The sequence below is a fragment of the Peromyscus maniculatus genome, chromosome X (assembly GCF_049852395.1).
Source record: "Peromyscus maniculatus bairdii isolate BWxNUB_F1_BW_parent chromosome X, HU_Pman_BW_mat_3.1, whole genome shotgun sequence".
In the NCBI taxonomy this organism is placed as follows: domain Eukaryota; kingdom Metazoa; phylum Chordata; class Mammalia; order Rodentia; family Cricetidae; genus Peromyscus; species Peromyscus maniculatus.
Window position 1 is genome coordinate 45,223,594 of NC_134875.1, and position 12,821 is coordinate 45,236,414.

The following is a 12,821-nucleotide window of genomic DNA, read 5'->3' on the forward strand; positions in this document are numbered from 1 at the left end:
ACCAATGAGAGAAACACATAGTCACAGAATACAGAAGGATGTCCCACAGCACTTAATTTAATTGAAAGCCCAGTCAACTTGCAGGACAATCTTAGGATGCAGTGATAGGGAAGAGGAAAGCAAAACCAACAAGGATGGGAGTATGATTTGATATGATGCAAAAATAAGAGAACATATATGTTCTGATTACTGGCTTGTTGGTCAAAGATTGATCCAAGAGTGATAAGTAGATAATTTGCTTTAAAAATATTGCTTTCCAGCAACTACTTGGAGATAAATGGATTCAACAACGGAGCATCTGTCCCCACGTTACTTTGCCATCCATGCTTACTTTAGATGATCAAAATCAGCAAAAGTCTCACTGTTTCTACTCTAGCACTTAGACTTCACATTTGAGGGTATGTCTTCCAGCAGAAGATGGAGTAGTGAGTTTGACCTAATTATGCTTAAATGTTACTTTATTCCAAAATATTGATTATACTTGCCAAAGCTGTCTACCTTTCTCCAGATATTTTCTTTAAAAGAACAGCATAAATTATTTTAAAACTCATCACACAAAAGTGATACTTAAGTAAACTAAAATGTACAAGGGACTTGTTTCCAGTAGCTGCTTAACTGAACCACAGCTATCCTTTCTACTTATAAATTTGTATTCATTCTTACAAAGAAATATCATACTTTAAATACATCTCAGTGCAAACTATATAGAGAAAGCTGACATCCTGTGACCACTTGGATTCTGTTTCTACTATTTGGAAAACTATTTCCCACTACCTGGGCTGCTCTCCCTATCTGGTTCTTTACTGCTTAGTCTAGCTTCTTGGGATGAAAATTTGTCATGACTAGTTCCCATTCTCCTGAAAATTCTATAATTTTTCTCTTTGGCACTGTGCAATGTTCAGCAACACTTGTGAGACTGACTCACTTGTGTGGCTTATACCAGCCTGGTCCTGTATGCACCACTGCCTTCCATTGTTATTCTTTTCTTTCTTTTGTCCACCTTAGGCATTTGAATTCTTTACCTTCTGTGATCCAGTCTCATTTCATTTATAGTTACAGAACAAAGGGAAGCTGGAAATATGTGGGGAGGTCCTTAATCTTATGGCAACTTGATATGCAATATTTTGTTGATATCCATGGGAGACATGTATTGGTGGAAGTATTAAGGCAATTCCACGTAGTTAAAAGGGAGGTTTATTTTGTGGGGTAACTTACAAGTGAAGGGATAGGTTACAGGGTCTAGGAAAGGTGTAGTGCAGTCCAGCGGTGTTCTCTGGAGAACTCTGCTCAGTCTACATCCAGCATCCAGGATCCCAGAACCAAGAGAGCCAGCACATCTTGGGTCTTAAGGGGTCCTCTTTCAGCCCCACCTCGTAGGCGTGACAGTTACTGGAAGCCTCAATGGAGGTAGTACTTCCAGGTCAAAGCTGAAGCAGCTAATCACTACAGACATGCCCTTTCTTGAAGAGAAACAGAAAAGTGGATTGTGGGGTTGGGAATAGAGAGGTTTGGGGGAGAGGGACTAGGAAGAGGAGAGGGAAGGGAAACTGCAGCCAGAATCAAAATAAATAAATGAAGGTACTTTAAAAGTACATTGGTGTGAGCATATCCAGTGGGCTGGTTTCAAGAAAGCATTGTAAAGTGTGTTATATATGTTAGATATTATTGTATGGCATTCTCACCTTTTTGGGTTGGTAAATGTGGTCTGTTAATACATTTCCAAGTTTTTACTTGACAGCTTAAAGAATGGAAATAAGCTAGACTCACAGGTGGTCAAAAACTATTAGGGAAATAAAGATAGTCCAAGATTAATTTGTTCAGACTCTACCACATTCCAGCTCTTTACACTCGTGATCATCTAATCAATCGTCTCACAGAATCATCAACATAGGTGCGGCTTTTAGGAACTTCAGTTACTAATATGATCCTTATTAGAATCTTACCTATTTTACTATACCCCTCTAAGGTCTGTCTGCAACCTGTAATCATTGGGGCTGTATTTACATCATTGTTTACATTGTTTCATCATTGCTTCATCCATCTTATGCTGGTTTTACATTTTATGGCATATGCCCAAATAAAGAGCCTGTTACTCACCTGGTACCACTCATGGTGATATTTTATTTATGCCGAAATGTGTTGATATTTTATTTGTGCTTTAATAAATAAAGATTGCGGCCTCTGCTCCTTGCCGTCCCCGCTGCAGTGCGAAGGGCTCGAAGATGGCCGGTTGGCAGAGCTACGTGGATAACCTGATGTGCGATGGCTGCTGCCAGGAGGCCGCCATTGTCGGCTACGGCGACACCAAATACGTCTGGGCAGCCACGGCCGGGGGCGTCTTCCAGAGCATCACGCCAGTAGAAATAGATATGATTGTAGGAAAAGACCGGGAAGGTTTCTTTACCAACGGTTTGACTCTTGGTGCAAAGAAGTGTTCAGTGATCAGAGATAGTCTATACGTTGATAGTGACTGCACAATGGATATCCGGACAAAGAGTCAAGGTGGGGAGCCAACATACAATGTTGCTGTTGGCAGAGCTGGAGTCTTGGTCTTTGTAATGGGAAAAGAAGGGGTCCATGGAGGCGGATTGAATAAGAAGGCATACTCAATGGCAAAATACTTGAGAGACTCTGGGTTCTAGCTGCTAGGCAGACTGTTAAGTATTAGGGGAAAATTGCTCTTAAATTTTCCTAGCTGTAAGCTTAAGTCTTAATTCTGGAAATTTTATTAGCAATGCAGGGTGATGGGATATGAACCTGTGTCTCCTTTGTATCCCTCTGTTGGTGGGGAAAGGTGTCTTTCTTTCTTCCCCTTCCCCTTAAATAATTGTGTTCACTTTTGTTTTGTTTCCTTGTGTACTCCAGCATTGGTTATAGTCATGGGAAAGGAAGGTGTCCACGGAGGCACACTTAACAAGAAAGCGTATGAACTCGCTTTATACCTGAGGAGGTCTGATGTATAAGCAGCCTCTCCCATCTACCTACCAAATGTCTTCATCACCACCCCAATTATGGTCACAGTGCTACCAGATTGTAGATGGTAGCTAGTTTTTCTTTATCTATTTTCTAATGTTATGATTCCCAAAGGGTCATTTGTATGTTAACCACTGTGTGTAACCAACCTTTATCTGGCATCATAATTGCAGCACAATAATGATTTGCATGATATCTTGAAATTAGGGGAAGGGAGCATGCCAAGTTGGGCATCACTTTGTCTTAGCAATTAATGGGATACTGATTACTAAAATAAGTTAATAATAAGCAAGGTGCCGGTTGTACAATCTCTAATTTGATCAATGTCTTTTCAGCACTTTGAGCATTTACTTGGCTCATTTAGTCTTCCTTTTGTAGCGCATGGTTGGGAGGAAAAATTGCATGCATCTTTACTTCACTCTTTTCTCGTCCCCTCCTTTCGAACATGAGGTATTTGGTTTGCTTCCCTTCTCTTTTGTATAGTGCCTGGTTTATTTAACCTAATTAATACCTCCTTTGTTGATGAGCTATTGAGAGCTGCTGTGATTTGCTTTTAATACTATGATTGCACTTGAGACAGACAATTTGTAGTGTCTTTAGGATATGAAGAGTGCAATTGTCAAGAGCAAAGGCACTTCCTCCCATGACCTTACTATGGTAACCATAACGATCAAATTCCCAGGGCCATTCTGTCATTGCAGTAGCTCAGACTTCTTGTCTTTTCTTTGCACACCAGCTCTACTCTTGAGTAAAATTGTAAAAGGCTGCCATTATGGATATTAGGTATCCCAACATAACCATCTGGAGTGTGTCCAGTTTATTTTTCATAGGACCAATTTTTATTTGCAGCTTAGGTTTTTATATGAAGTTGCATTATTGTGGACTTGGCTGTCTTGTGATGTATTTTTTCCATATGTATTCTGTGCCATACTATTGTTAAACTGAACTGTTGCTACTGTGAGATGGATTTTCTTTGAATGGCACTACTTTAGGGACATTCTAGTATTTGCTTCTATTGTTTGGGCATTGTGGATAATGTACAGATTTAAAAACAAATCTTGTTGCTGATTTGTCCATTTCTTTCCCTGCACTTTGTTACATCTGGGTTACAGTCTAACTCATCTGATTTAATATGCATTTAAAAAAATGCCATAACTATTAAACACCTTGTTTACAGACAGATGAAATAAATTTATTCCAACCAAAATAAATAAATAAATAAATAAAGATTGCTTGGAGATCAGAGGAAAAAGGACAGCCATTATAAGTAAACAAAGAAATCAGACAGCTGTAGTACACGCCCTTAATCTTATCACTTAGCAGGCAGGATCTCTGTGTGTTCAAGGCCATACTAGGGAACAGGGCCGAGCTTGATGACACAGACCTTTAATCCCAGTACTGTAAAGGTCTGAAGGTCTGTACAGACAGACAGAAAGTGACAGAGCTGTGTAGGAAGAGGAAGTGATGTAGCTGGGCTAAGAGAGCCAATGAGAGAACAGAAAAGGCATATAAATGTGAGTATACAAGAAGCTCTCTTTGGAAGCTGCAGAGTTGTTGAGGTGAGGTTAACTCGTGGTTTGTCCTAGTCCTCTGATCTTTCTCTCAGGCTTTAACCCAAATTTTTGGCTCTGTGTTTTTAATTATTAAGATCGTTTAGTGCCGGGCGGTGGTGGCACACGCCTTTAATCCCAGCACTTGGGAGGCAGAGGCAGGCGGATCTCTGTGAGTTCAAGGCCAGCCTGGGCTACCAAGTGAGTTCCAGGAAAGGCACAAAGCTACACAGAGAAACCCTGTCTCGAAAAACAAAACAAAACAAAACAAAACAAAAAAGATCGCTTAGAAATTCATTTACAATTCCTTATAGAAGAAAGAATGACATGGTGGCCTACTCCTTGGTAACAGATTTTCTTCTACTGGCATATTACAAGCATGTATTCTGGGGACTAACCATTATAGCCTTTAGCCTTCAAGCTCTCACCTGCTTTCTCCTTCTCTCAGGAACAAATAGAAAGAGTCGGTTTGGCTATTTATCTATATGCAGTGACTGAATTTTCCTAAGTTTGCAGCATTCTTTAGGAAGATGTTTTTTTGGCCCATACCTCTACACTTTTTCCCATGCCTTGAAACTTACTTTCTCATTCCCCATAATCTCACCTATTCACTTAAAAATCTTTACAAGTATTTCATGTGGAAGCCATGTTCTAAGCCATTTGGGCACAACTGAATTTGGTTTGAAGTTCTGTGCTTTCATTCTTTCCTTTCCTTCGCTGAAAGTTAACTGAGTTAAACAAAGTATTTTTTTCCCTGATAGGTAATACTATGCTTACTTCACAGCCAAACTGAGTCAAGCCTTTTAGCTTTAACTGAAAGGAATGACATTTAAAAATGTTCTCCTATGGATACATTTCTGTTGAGGAAATTCTGAACTTTACAAAATAGACCTTCAAGAATCACAATTGAGATAAAGAGATGTGCATAATTCTATTTTACTACTAAACAATCTCAGGAAACCAATCATAACCTACACTGATGTGTAGTTCATTCACAAAACGAGTGCAGTATTTATGCCCTGCATAAAACTATTGGAAATGTTCTAGCTGCTTACTGGGATGTTTGCAAAGAAGATACAGAGACATGAGCTTAATATTTCATGAAATCTATGATACTGTGTTACAATAAAATTAGCTTATAGAAATGTTTTCAATGAATCTTTAATGGCGAGCAATTCAAATAGTGTGTTTTATTAAAACAACCCAGTGGTGTTTTTTAAGCTTTTCTGCATTCTTTCCCATCTAGAAGACTGACTTTGTCCTTTTATTTTCTACTTTAGTTTTTTATTTGTACTTTAGTATTTCCATTCACTGTAAAATATTTTGAACCATATATAGGATAGTATTTCCATTCACTGTAAAATATTTTGAACCATATATAGGAAGAATAGATAAAGCATTTGGCAGATGTAGAAGTCTTATTTAGTTTCAGAGCAACCACCTGGCTGTTCTGAATGTCACTAGTGGTTCTAAGTCAAGCCTTTTCAGGAACATATATTTTGACCTTTTTCAGCTTTCCTGACTTCTACAGGAGTGTAGTGTTTATCTGAGACTATCTGAGGTTTTCAGGCTGTTTAGGCAAGTAGCTGTGAATAACAATTTTCACAGAAATACAAAACAAAATAAAAACAAAAACAAAACACTGCTTTAGATTGGGAATCTTATGTGAATTTTAGTTGCTAGATAATGAGGGTTACCTCACTTCACTCTATGAAAAAAAATAAGAAGGTGTTGTATTAGTTTTGTAAGTTTGCTGTCTCAAAGCATAAAACAAATGCTTAAATATTTTGAAACAAAAACCAGTATAATAGTATCATTTACTCTTTCAATTATCATCTCAAATCCCATTGTAAACTACTACTTTTCAGTGATCATAGAGTTGCCATGCACTCTATACTCTGTAGGTCCATATGGAAACTTTTTAAAAATAAAATATATTTGAACAGTTATGGTTCAAATCTTGAACCTAAGTCAATTTTTATATTTAGTAAATGACAAGTTGCTTTTGTATACAGTATGTCTTTTACTTACAAAGAAAATGAACTCTTACATCCCCTCCCCTACTAATTTTTGGGAGTGCCATTTCCTGCTATGGACTTTCTGACTAATTGCTTATATGAAAGAGTCACTAAAGGGTAAGTATAGCTGTGGTCTGATCAAGAACATGGCTGTAGCCCTTGAGCATTGCAAAACTGGTCTAACACAGCCTTGTTATGTTATAGAACTACAGGTCTGTGTACCAAGTTGCATATTTGGAACACTGAGCTTTTTTTTTTTTCTACTGAGAAAATATTCTAGTATCTCCTAGGCTTAATTACTAAGATCATGTACATTTCAATTAAGGTACTTGAAGTAATAACCATCTCTCATGTTGTTTCCTAATTAGGAGACTTCTAAAATACATAATAAAGTTTTTGCACATTTATACATTGCATACTGACACTAGAGTATTTAATGTAATTTTAAGGTAAATAATATGAGTACCACTTTGTTATTATATGGAAACCTATTTTATTCCATTTTAGATATTATTATCAAGATCTCATATACTTTTATTTTCTAAAAAAATGGTTTAAAGAGTACTTCAAACATCTTAAGATGCAAACATATTTTAATAAATATTTTCCCTAGGTTCTAGAGGGATAAAAACTGTACAATTTAAATTCTTATAACCTAATAAGGAAACTGGTGTTCAACAAATAAGTACCAAAGTACATTATGATAGTTGCTCTAAAAAATAAAATAGTATGTTATGAGAACCTCTAAAAATCATAAGATATTATTTGGAGAAAGCATGTAAAGAAATAGAAATAATTCATCTTATAAATTGGAATTGCAAATACTGAGTTATCATAGTTTCTCCATCAAAGCTGAAGATTAAAGAGCAGAAATGCTACTAACTGGAAAATAACTTTATGTGGCAGTGGATGGTTTGTCTGACTGCAACCATAAAACAGTATAACAACTGAATGTCATAAGAATGAAAGGCATTTCTATTGAGTTAGTAAGGCAGTGCATTACTTCTGTTCCCCTGAGAGAAACAGCTTGCTACACGGACAATTCAAGAAGCAATAAGATTTTTCAGTCGCTAGTGAAGAAAATAACCATGACAAAGAGTAAAGTGTAGTGTAAAATATTTTTCTTCGTTTCCCACTACAGTGCATTGAAATTTTAAGCACAAAACATTAATAGACTTAAATTATAACAGAGAATAAATGTAAAAGGCAATTTATGCTTCTGTGGAGTCATTTCTGCTCATGCTGAATTCTGATTTCTTTCTCTATAGTTTTTTAATTGATTAGAATTCCTTTTGATATTAGTAAATTATAAGCTTGATGGTTTGTATTATGGTCTTATAGGTTCATAATTTTTATATGCGTCTATATAGAGTTTATATATTACCTAGTATGTTAATTATACATAATTTTAAATGTTTTTATTTTCAGCACTGAAATAGAACTTTAGACATATGAAGCTTTTACTAGCAAACAGAAAGTCATTAAGTAATATCTATTCATCTTTCCTTTCTAAAAGAAAAATAAATGAATAAAGCAATAAACTTATTATAGAAACTAAATTCAAATTCTTCTTAACTTCTCTCATTTAATTTATAAAATACCCTTTGTTGGACATTTGGTGGTCTAAAGCTCTGGTAAACAATATTGATATCAAGAAACTAAATATAATAATTCGCAATCATGCAGTGATTTATTCTCAACACTTTCTTGCCATTTTCCTTATCAATCCTTTTTTAATCTCACATCAGAACAAAGCTGTATTAAAAACTGTCATGAAGATTAAAATATTTTCAATACTAACCAGAGTATAGATTGGCATATATGGTGATATTCTATTTGTGCACCCCAATAAAGCTTATCTGGAGATCAAAGGAAAAATCCAGCCACTATATTAAACATAAAAGTCAGGCAATGATAGCACATGCCGTTGGTCCTAGCATTCAGAAGGCAGAGATTCATCTGGATCTCTATGAGTTCAAAGCTATACTGGGAACAGAGCCAGGTGTGGTGGAACACGCCTTTAATTCCCAGCACTAGTTAACCATAGAGGTCTGAAAGTCTATACAGACAGATAAAAAAACCATAGAGCTGGGCAGAAAGAGGAAGTGATGTAGCTGGGCAGAGAGAGAAAGTGAGATGGCAGGGCACAGAAAAGATATAGGCATGAGAATACAGGAAGTAGCTCTCTCTGGATGCTAAGGAGTTGGTAAAGTAAGGTTGGCTGTGGTTTGTTCTATTCCCCTGAATAGAAGGTTTTCACCCCAAAGTCTGGCTCCAGGTTTTTTGTTAATAAGATCATTTAGCAATTAGTCTTACAGGCATAGGCACATAAAATAAAAACAACAGCAACACAAACTCTTAAGCATGTCATTTGGTATCTTTGAAATATAAGCTTCTACCCCTGCAGTATTGATATAAAAATTCTGTATTTTTGCTGATTATTTTTCAGTCTCTCAACAGATCAAACGGTTTTACAAACCAGTGTTTCTTTTATTATTTTATAATTTAATTTAATTTTACATATTAGTCATGGATTCCCATGTCCTCCCTCCTCCCAGCCCCTCCTGCCCTCTCCCCAGCCCACCCCACATTCCCACCTCCAGGGCAAGGACTCCCCTGGGGATTCAGATCAGCCTGGTAGATTCAGTAGAGGCAGGTCCAGTCCCCTTCTTCCTTCACTCAGGCTGAGCAAAGTGTCCCTGCATAGGCCCCAGGTTCCAAACAGCCAGCTCATGCATGCACTAAGGACAGGTCCTGGTCCCACTGCCTGGGGGCCTCCCAAACATTTTAAGTTAATCAGCTGTCTCACTTATCCACAGGGCCTGATCCAGTTGGGGGCTCCTCAGCTAATGGTTCATAGTTTATGTGTTTCCACTAATTTGGCTATTTGTCCCTGTGCTTTTTCCAATCATGGACTCAACAATTCTCGCTCATACAATCCCTCCTCTTTCTCGACTATTGGACTCCCAGAGCTCCACCTAAGGCCTGGTCATGGATCTCTGCATCCTCTTTCATCAGTCATTGGATGAGAGTACTAGCATGACAGTTAGGGAGTTTGGCCATCCTATCACCAGAGTAGGTCAGTTCAGACTTTCTCTGACCATTGCCAGTAGTCTATTGTGGAGGTATCTTTGTGGATTTCTGGGGACCTCTCTAGTACTTTGCTTCTTCCTATTCCCATGAGGTCTTCATTATCATGGTCACTTTTTCCTTGTTCTCCCTCTCTGTTCTTGATCCAGCTGGGATCTCCCACTTCCCAAGCTCTCTTTTCCTCGAACCTTGCTCTTCATTACCCACCCCCCACATACAGTTTGCTCATGTAGATCTCAACCATTTCTCTGTCATAGGGCGACCCCTGTGTCTTTCTTAGGGTCCTCTTTTCTAGGTAGCCTCCCTGGAGTTGTGAGTAGCAGTCTAGACATCCTTTGTTTTACATCTATTATCCACCTATGAGTGAGTACATACCATATTTGTCTTTCTGAGTCTGGGTTACCTCACTCAGGATGATGTTTTCTAGATCCATCCATTTGCTTGCAAACCTCATGATGTCATTGTTTTTACTGCTGAGTAGTACTCCATTGTGTATATGTGCCACATTTTATTTATCCATTCTTCAGTTGAAGGGCATCTAGGTTGTTTCCAGGTTCTGGCTATTACAAATAATGCTGCTATGAACATAGCTGAGCATGTGCCCTTGTGGTATGATTGAGCATTCCTTGGAAATATTCCCATAACAATAGTAGCACAGACACTGAGAGAAATAATCAATCATTGGGACCTCTTAAAACTGAGAAGCTTTTGTAGAGCAAAGGACATGGTCAACAAGACAAAGCAACAGCCTATAGAATGGGAAAAGATCTTCACCCACCCCACATCTGACGGAGGGCTGATATTCAGAATATATAAAGAACTCAAGAAATTAGACATCAAGATGATCAATAGTCCAATTAAGAAATGGGCTATAGAGCTAAACAGAGAATTCTCAACAGAGGAAACGCAAATGGCTGAAAGACATTTAAGGAATTGCTCAACATCCCTAATCATCAGGGAAATGCAAATCTAAATGACTCTGAGATACCACCTTATACCTGTCAGAATGGCTAAGATCAAAAACACTGATGACACCTTATGCTGGAAAGGATGTGGAGCAAGGGGAACTCTCCTCCACTGTTGGTGGGAATGCAAGCTTGTACAGCCACTTTGAAAATTAATATGGCAATTTCTTAGAAAATTGGGAATCAATCTCCCCTAAGGCCCAGCTACATCATCATGTTTCTTAAGCTTTGATACATTTAACAAAAATTTCTGAGCATTAACTATGTGCCAGCTATTGGGGGTTTGAACAGTTAATAAAATAGGAATAGCTACTTCAATATTTGGATTCAACATCATATAGATATAGAGGAAAATGGATACATAGTTGGATAGATAGGTAAATTATATTCATATTTTATTTTTTCTGGTTTGACAAAGATATGGTTGAAAAATGGATATTAAGACAGACTGACAGATAAACAGACTGCTAATGACTTTCATTTTCCAGAGTAAATATGCCCATTTTAATGACAGTTTGGATCCAAGTCCTTCCTATAGGACTTCAAAAGAAATGCTATGCTACCTCTATCCCTCATCCTCATTCTGTAAAAAAGCATTAGATATGAGAAAAAATTTGGATGGAAGAAGTATTTGCTCAGAGTTATGATGAGGGAGCATTCTTATATTCCTTTGTTTTCTCTCATTGTTCCAAGCAAAAAGGAAATGACAAAAAAGACCATTTGAAGAGTGGAACATACTTTTGAAGAAGGGAATGCTACTCATTTAACTTAGGGTTTTGATGAGATGAAAGCAATAGGCTCAACTGGGTATATCCTGGGCAATCAAGGAAAAAATATAGATGGTTATAAATTGCTTTGTAATTGTTCCATAAGGTTTTAGAGTCCATAGAAATGTGCGGATGGTATATTTTTCTCATCTAGAGATTTCGGAGACAGTTGGCTAATGTAGACTGCATCAGCTGTTGAATCATACCATGATACAAGAAGTCAAAAAGAAAAAATAAGAGGCAAGGAAGAAAGTGGGGAGGAGAAAGAGGAAGAGATGGGGGGAGTAAAGGAGAGTGTTGGATATCTTCTGCTCAAGATTATTGTTACCTTTGGTGCCTATAGTCACAAAAGCCTATGGACAGTAAAAATGAACCAGTGATTCCCAGAGCAGAACAGTCCAAAATCCAATTCAGTTAAGATGTGAGAAGACTTATGGAGGAACTGAAGTTAGATATGACTGTCTTTCTTTTAGGGTGGTCTTCAGGTGTGCAGTATATAGGAAGAAGCAAATTTCCTTTCTGAGATAACTTCAAGTGCCCTTAAAGACTCACTCATCCCTTTAAGGAATTCCATTCTCTCATTCAACCTTGTTCCTTTTATCCGGCTTTAAAATCTTTTCCCATTGACCAACAGTTATTTATTAAATACTGACTCTGCTCCAGACACTTTTCTAGGTGTTAAGAATATACAACTTAACTGAACAGAACAGATTCTGGAGAGAGAAACTGCGAACGGAGTCCACTATCCTAGTTAAAGCCACTGACAGGGATTATGAGATTTCTCGAGCACAGCATCTAGCACAAGGCAGAAACCTAATGTTTGCAATACTGAATGAAGACATAAAGTAAAAAGCACATGACTTCTATACATATTTCTGTAGCTGAAATTTTTTCTGTGTCCCACCTGGTAAGTAGCTGCTCATACCTAAGAAAACACACAGTGGATTATATTAATTAAAACTGCTTGGCCATTAGCTCAGGCTTCCTTCTGACTAGCACTTACACTTAATTTCAGCCCATTTTTGTTAATCTATATGTCGCCATGTTTTCTGTGGCTTTATTTGTGTGTCATTACATGCTGCTCCCTGAATGGCGGGCTGGAATCTCCTCACTCAGCCTTCCTATTCCTAGAATTCTCCTTGTTTGCTTATATAACTGCCTGTACTTCCTGCCTGCCTACTGGCCAATCAGCATTTTATTTATCAATCAATCAGAGCAAAACATTCACAGCATACAGAACAACATCCACACATTTTTCTTTTGGGTAATTTTTATTTCTTATATTATCTTTAATTCAATATATAGTTGTATATGTCTTCCTTGGATGTAATTTAAATATTAACAAGCATCAACTATGTCCTAGATAGTGCTAAAGTTCATTGTATGCTTATGTTATCTCTCTTAATCTTCATGGTAGAACTATAAGATAGCTTTTATTCTCCATCTTTCAGTGAATTT

At 37.4% G+C, this 12,821-nt stretch overlaps 1 pseudogene across 1 annotated transcript; it reads left to right on the top strand.

Annotated features, from left to right (window-relative positions):
* The first annotated feature begins 1,180 nt into the window (after positions 1–1,180).
* On the top strand, positions 1,181–4,791 carry LOC143270677 (profilin-2 pseudogene; annotated as a pseudogene). Its single transcript, XR_013047918.1, has one exon. The product of XR_013047918.1 is annotated as a profilin-2 pseudogene (transcript).
* Positions 4,792–12,821: the final 8,030 nt, after the last annotated feature.